Genomic DNA, 7,590 nt, shown 5'->3' with positions numbered 1-7,590 from the left:
TTATCCAGAACTTGGGCAAGCATGCTGTCACAAAATTGATGTGTAATGATGAACTTCTTTGGACAGCCAAATTTTCACACCATTTTCCATAAGCCCTCACAACTAACAGTATCAAAGGCCTTGCTCAGATCTAAAAATCTTGTGTACAGACATTTGTTCTACTCCTGGCATTTTGCCTGGAGGTGTCATGCCAGAAACACCTTAACAACTATCCCTCAGCCATTTCTGAAACCACAATGGCTTTCAGATAGATGACCATCTTCCACGTGAAGGATCAGTCTATTAAGGAGGACTCTGACAATAATCTTGCCAGCAATGACTAAGAGAGAGAGAGAGAGAGAGAGAGAGAGAGAGAGAGAGAGAGAGAGAGACCCCTGTGATTGTTGCAGGACAATCTATTCCTTTTATCTTTATAGAGATGGACAATGGAGGCATCTTTGAACTCCAGAGGGACAACCTTCTCTTGTCATATCACCTGGAAAATTTCATTCACCTTTTTTATGAGCAATGACCTTTCCTACCTTGTAATTCCCTACCACTGGAATAGAATCAGAGCCACATGCTTTGTCACATGAAAGAAACATAAAGGTACTGAAAACCTCTTCTTCCACTGGAACTTCAGGGAAGGAGGGGTTGACTTCAACCTGAGGTAAACAGTCAATGGCCTGAACATTGATTGATGTTGGTTGGTTAAGAATACTATGGAAGTCTTCAGCCCATCTCTCTAATATCATATCCGTATGAATAATCAAGGTGGTTCCATCCACACTGAGTAGTTGAGATGCATTATAGGTATTTACCCCATAAATAGCCTTCAGAGCATCATAAAAGTGCTTTAGATTGTGACTATCAGCATAAAATTGAATTTCATCTGCCTTTTTACTGAACCAAGAATCTTGCATCTCTCTAAGCTTTTCTTGTATTTTACTTTTGATGACATGAAATGCTGCCTTATTAGAGTAAGATGAACTACCCTACTGGTAGACCCTGTGCAGTTCTCAATTTTTCATTTGGTGGCTTCTGGGTTTCTCCATCATTTTGATCAAACCAGTCTTGATGTTTGCAAATGTTATGGCCCAGATGAGCAAATCCAGTGTTATACACCAAATCTCTGAAAGCTGCCCACTCCTTTTCTGCCCCACTGTTGGCAAATTTTGGCTTAACTTTTCCTCCAGGTAAGCAACAAACTGTTCCAGATCAGAGAAGAACTCCAATTTGTTGACATTCTGTTCGTAGTCATTTTGCCCTGAGGATGCCACTTGTTGAATGTGCATATCTAACCTGGTGTGAATAAGTCTGTGATCAGTCCAGCACTCTGTACTACACATTGTCTTTCTCACTCTCACAGCCTTTCTGTCTCTTTTCCTTACCATCACATAGTCTATTAAATGTCAACATTTGCTATGAGGGTATATCCATGAAGTTCTATTGCATTTAGGTAAATGAAGGACAGTGTTGGTGAGGAGGTCATGAGATGCACAAGCCTTCAGTAGTTAAGTGACCATTGCTGTTGCTATTTCCAACTCCATTTCTTCCTAGGACTCCCTGACAAGTCTGGTAATCTGAGCCTGCTCTAGTATTAAAATCTCCCAGATAATAAGCTTATCCTCCATTGGCACATTGATGATAAGTGTCTCTGATCTTCTTAAAATTTGTATTTGACCTCATCAGGGTCTTCATGGTGGAAGCATAAGCACTGATGATGTTTTCCTTCAAAGGGCCATGACATTGTCATGAGCCTGTCATTCACTCCTTTTGGCAGGCATACAACTTGGTGACTAGATTAGTTTTGATTGCAAAACCTACATCCTACATCACAAAGAAGATGAGAAGATAATTATAGGGAGGAATAACAGAAAGTATTAATTATAAATGTAATTCAACTACAAATGAGAGGACAAGCATGAGGTGATCTCTATCTGGAATGAAAGGATCAAGTGAACGATTTTAGAAATTGGAGAAAAATGCAAATTATCACATTCACTAGGAAACATCTGGTAGTCAGGGAGAAAGTAGTGTAATAAAGGGCATAATTTGCTGAAGAAAGGAGAGATTGAATAATTTATGGGTATAATGGGATTTGCCTTGGCAAGGGAAAATTCTACCCCTTCATGTTAAACAAGGATCATGGAGAATTTTTTTTATGGAAAGCTTCTTAGTGAAATGAGATAATAAATAGGTGAGAAAAGGGAATTATATTTGAATAACCTCATTTTTTCCCAGGAAATAAAAGGCAAGATTCTCAGTTTATAGGATGCACATAGTTGGAACAGTAAGAGGTTTATGATGATAAAAAGGTTTCAATATTCTCCTGTGGTTACTGGGATTGTAATTTATAGAAGAGAAAGCTATTGCCTTGCTCGGTGAAGGCCAAGATCTAGATACCACAGTTTTGTGATTTTCTTCAGTCTTAAACAGTGCTCATCTCCCTCCCCTCTTTACCTTTAATGTAATATGTTTTTGTGTCTCTTCCTGTGATGTAATTTACATTTTTCTAGCTCCTCTTTTTTACATCTCCCATTGCAAACCTTTCACATCCTTAAATCACATTTTTTTTATCGTCACATCATTTAATTTATATTCACTCCCTCTATCTATGTATATCCCTTTTAGTGATCACAATAAACACACAATTCTCAAAATTAACAACTATCATATTCACTTATAGGAATAAAAACAGTTTGCCCACAATGAGTAACAACTTCTTTATTCCCGTTTACTTTTTATGCCTCTCTTGAGACTTGTATTTGAAGATCAAATTTTCTATTGAGCTCTGCTTTTTTCATCAGGAAGGTCTGGAAATCCCTTATATCAGTGAATGTCCATCTCCTTGCCTGAAATCTTATGCTCAGTTTTGCTGGGTAATTGATCCTTCCTTGTAGTCCAAGCTCTTTTGCCTTATAAAGTATCACATTCCAGTACCTCTGATTTTTAATGTAGAAGCATCAAAGTCCTGTGTGATCCTGACTGTAGTTTCTCAATATCTGAATTGTTTCTTTCTGGCTGCTGGCAGTCTTTCCTCCTTAACTTGATAGTTCTGGAATTTGGCAACAGTAGTCCTTGGTGTTTACAGTTTGGGATCATCTCTTTCAGGAGGCAATTGGTGAATGCTTTCAATGACTATTTTGCCCTCTGCATCGAGGACCTCTGGACAGTTTTCATTGATGATTTCTTGGAAGATATTGTCCAGGCTCTTTTTTCATCATGGTTTTCCAGTAGACCAATAATTCTTAGATTTTCTCTCCTGGATCTATTTTCTAGGTCAGTTGTTTTTTCCAAAGATATACTTTACATTTTCTTCTATTTTGTCATGCTTTAGATTCTGTTTGACTGATTCTTGATGTCTCAAAAAGTCATTAGTTTCTATATGCCAAATTCTAATATTTAATAGATTGTTTTCTTCGGTTAACTTTTGCATCTCCTTTTCCATTTGTCCAGTTTTTCCAGTTAGCTTTTGTATCTCTTTATCCATTTGTCCAATTTTCTTTTTAAATTCTTCTGTGAATTCTTTTTTCATATTTATAAAGTTATTGGACAATTGTTCTTCTGCCTCTCTAATTTGGCTTTTTAAAAATCTTCTTGAGTTCTTTTAAGAAAACTCTTGGACTTGAGACCAGTTCATATTCCCTTCCGAGATTCCAGATGGGAGTATAGTCTCAATGCTGACCTCTTTGCTATTTGTGCTTTGGTCTTTGTCCCCATAATAAAATGCTGTGGTCTTTTCTTTTCTAATTTGCTTCCTCCTCATGATGATTTCCTTTTTCCAGGCTTTTAGAGTGGACCTCTACTTCTGGGGCATAGGTTCCCTGTCCCACAGTTCTTGTGCTTAGAACTCGAAGCTTTGTGTATTGCAGCCTCCAGTTCTTTCAGCTACAAGCTAGAATTTTGCAGCTTATCTGATGCTGAACTGGTTGGTGTGCCAAAGCAGAGGGCAAATGAAAGTCTTTCTGAGTTTCCCCAGAGTTATCCTGGAGCTAGCTGTACAAGGTGTGGGGGAAGGGTGGTCTGGCCTCAAGAAGTCTCCTCTCCTGCTATAGAACACAGGTCGACTCAACAGTTAGTGAACCCCAATCTGTGTGTGTAGTCCCAATTCCCCTGGCTGAGATAAAGCGTATCTGGGGTCCTGGTGTTGGTGCTTAGGGGTTCCACTCCCCAGGGGCTCAGGATCTCCTCCTGGTTTGCTAAGGTGGCACTATCTGGTGCACCTCCAGTCTTGCACTGGTCCCCTTCAGGCATAGAAAGAGCGACCCTCTTTGCTATTTTTCTGGCTGCTCAAATTAAGAAAATATTTACCCCTTTGGCTGATCCCACTCTTCCAGGAATTTTCTTGGGGAAATATTTTTTTGGATTTTTCAAGGTCAACAAGGGGAGAGGCTTAGCACTTACAGATCACTCTGCCATCTTGGTTGCTGAAAGTTCAAGTAGGTGACTTACAGACATATAAGCTTCAGGCTTATATGTCACTCTCAGAAGTGACTGTTGCTGTTACCTGTGGTTCTGTGCTTCTCTTTCACTCAGTTCCACTGGACTCTCATCCTGGGCTGATATGTTTGAGATTCTGCTCTGCTGCTTCTGCTTCAGACTTCTTGGCACTTCCTGCTCAGCTTTACTATGATGGGATCCATTCTGGAAAAATCTGTGTGCTCTGTGTTCCTCCATCCCTGTGCAAATCCTTTCCATCAACCTTCCAGGCTCTTCTGGGCTGTAAATCTTTCACACTGACTCCTATTGGATTCTGTTACTCTAAAATTCAGATTCTTTTTTAGAAGTATCTGGAGGAGTTTATCTTAGAACTTAGGTGAGTATGTGCTCTCACTGTGCCATCTTAGCTCCACTCTATCTTCAGTATCATTAACTGTATCAGTAGGAGTAAAGGCAGGAAATTATAGTAATAATCCAAGATGGAAGATTGGTAGGGAAATGTCAGTGAAGGGACTAAAGAAAAACAAACATATAGTGTTCATCAATGGGTCCCTTCTCCCCATCTTTGGGTAAGATAGGGGAATGCAGCCATTTTAGTACTCTAGGAAATACCTGAGGGAAAAAGGGCTTGGAGTTCTAAATGAGGATGATAAAATGATTTGGAGTTGTAAGAAAGGAGAGGTTTAATGATAATATTTGTAGTTAATTTTTAGTCCTCTTTCACTGAACTGTTTGTATTTATGAGAGAATTATTCATTGTAATTTAATAAGGGAGCCATTACAATTTTGTTGCATATTGCTATGTTCCAAGACATTTTTAAATTTAATTCCAAAACAGTTCTGTTCTCTATATCTGCAATGTTGTTGGAATAGGAAGATCTTCCCTGTCCATTAATAGGCCTATGTGACAACATGTGTTCTATCACAGATGTCTTGTTGCTTTAAACTCTGGCCAGCTGTGATGCATCCTGAGTCACATAGAACCCACTGGGGGATAAAGTTGCCTAAGGAGGAGTTTTTTTAGGGGAAAGCTTGCTTACATGGAGACTAGCTTGTAGGAAGTCTTTCACAACTTTTGGTACTAAGGAAGCTAGACACTGAGTCATGAGGGTTGCGATGCTTTCTGCCTCTGAAAGTGTATATAATATCTGAGGTTGGTAGTTTGCTTTGGGAGTTCACTTATGAGAAGAAACTTTTGATTCCCTGGATGGGACTCTGAGTAGCCATTTGCTAAGATGCCCCTGCCTATTAAGAAGCTTGTGCTCTCCCATCTGGCAGTTTATGAAGTTGGTGGCATTACTTGGCTCACACAGTTGGAGTCCTGTCTGGATTTTTTTGTGCTAATTTCTCTGTTTGAATTTTCTCCACATTCAGGGTTCTGACTTTTCCTTTGAACTAGTGAATGACTTATATATGTTTGACTAAAGGATTGTTAAACCCTTTAAAGCAGTCTTTCTTTTATGAAGCAGATGAAAGAACCTGTGTTACCAGATCATCCTGGGTGTGCTAGGGTGCTTGCTAATACAACATCAGACTTCTATAGATTTAATATGATACCTAGGAATAACTATTTAGCCAATTTGTATAACAAGTTAATATAATGACTATTTGATGCCATTTTCATAGGAAATTCCAGAGAACAATGCATATTATATTTTTTGAGAATTTTCTTCAGTATTGAGAGGAACACATAGCCAGTATGTATCAGTGACTGGGCTTGAATGCAACTCTGCTAGAATTTAAAAAGTATTTGCTATGCTACAGCCTTTCTCCATTATATCATGGTGGCCCTGTAATGTCAACTGTAGTAAATTAAAATCATATCCTTATGCATAATAAATTCACCATGAAATCAATAATTTATTAAAATACTAATGTACTTATTTAATATATTGAAATTACTCCGTAATCTTTGCCTTATACTATATGATAAATACTTTTCTAATCTTTTAAATTTTTTTGTTGCAATTTCTGATTTCCTTATTAAATTGTATAATATTTGTCCATGGTCAAAGTATTTAAATTTTGCAAGACTCAATTTTTGAAACATGATGAAAAAATAATGAATTGATTTGGTCACAAAAACTGACCATGATCGTCTAGAAAGGCACAGAGGCATTTGTACATGTACTAAGTGCTTAGTCTACCTAAAGGGACAAAGGAGAGGGAATAAATAAAACATGACTTAAAATTTCAAGTACAATGAAATATTCATTTAATGTTTTTTCCTTCAAAATCCAGCTCTCTGAGACAGACTGTGGCGAATTCGGAGCCCAGGACAGACTGGAAGGTTCACGGGAAGGATCTGTTCCACAGGGGTGAGCCCCCAGCACACAACGCAGCATGTCCAGCTCAGCAGAGCCACAGGGGCCTGAGAAACCCAAGAGCGGCTGGCAGAACTGGCAGAGGAGCACTCAAGGGTAGGAGACAAGGCTAGCCAAGCCAGTGAGAGCCACTGAGAACCAGATATTATCACAGCATCTCCTGAAACTTTCAGCCGATTAAACATCGGTAAGTCACCTATTTGAACTTCTAGGAGCCAGGATGGTGGAGTGATCAGTAAAGGCTCTCTCTTCCCCTCTTGATGACCATGAAAGAACCATAAAATATTTCCCCAGAAAAATCTTGGATCAGCGGGAACAGCAGAGGAGGCCCATAGTCTCATAACACCTGAGAAAAATAGCTAAGGGGGATTCCTCCTACTCTGGTGGAGGCAAACTGGAAGGACAGAGGACACAGGGCAGAGAAAACTCGCACTAGGACAAAGGCAAGCCTCAGCACTAGAAGGAGCCCCAGGAGCGGTGGGAACTTGCACTAGCATCTAGGCATGTCTCAGCACTCCAGGGGAAAGGGGAAGACAGTAGGGAAGCTGGGGTCACCATCCCCTGAGCTTGCCTTTGCCTCAGTTCAGCTGAGGAGATCTCCTGTGACCAGACCACTCCTCTCACACACTTAACAAGCTAACCCCAGGGTTGATATGGGAACAAAAAACAAAAACCTGCTTTTAGCTTTTCCACAAATCAGCTCAACACAAAGTTCTGTACCTTCTGACTGAAAGAACCAGAAGCTACAACACTCAGCCAACATCATGAATAGGAAAAAGCAGACGAAAAGTGAAAAAACCATAGAATCTTTCTATGGGGATAAGGACCAAAACACAAACACCAA

Source organism: Notamacropus eugenii, chromosome 4 (assembly GCF_028372415.1).
Source record: "Notamacropus eugenii isolate mMacEug1 chromosome 4, mMacEug1.pri_v2, whole genome shotgun sequence".
Taxonomy (NCBI): Eukaryota; Metazoa; Chordata; class Mammalia; order Diprotodontia; family Macropodidae; genus Notamacropus; species Notamacropus eugenii.
The sequence above is the reverse complement of the archived record's forward strand: the minus strand, read 5'-3'. Positions refer to the sequence as shown.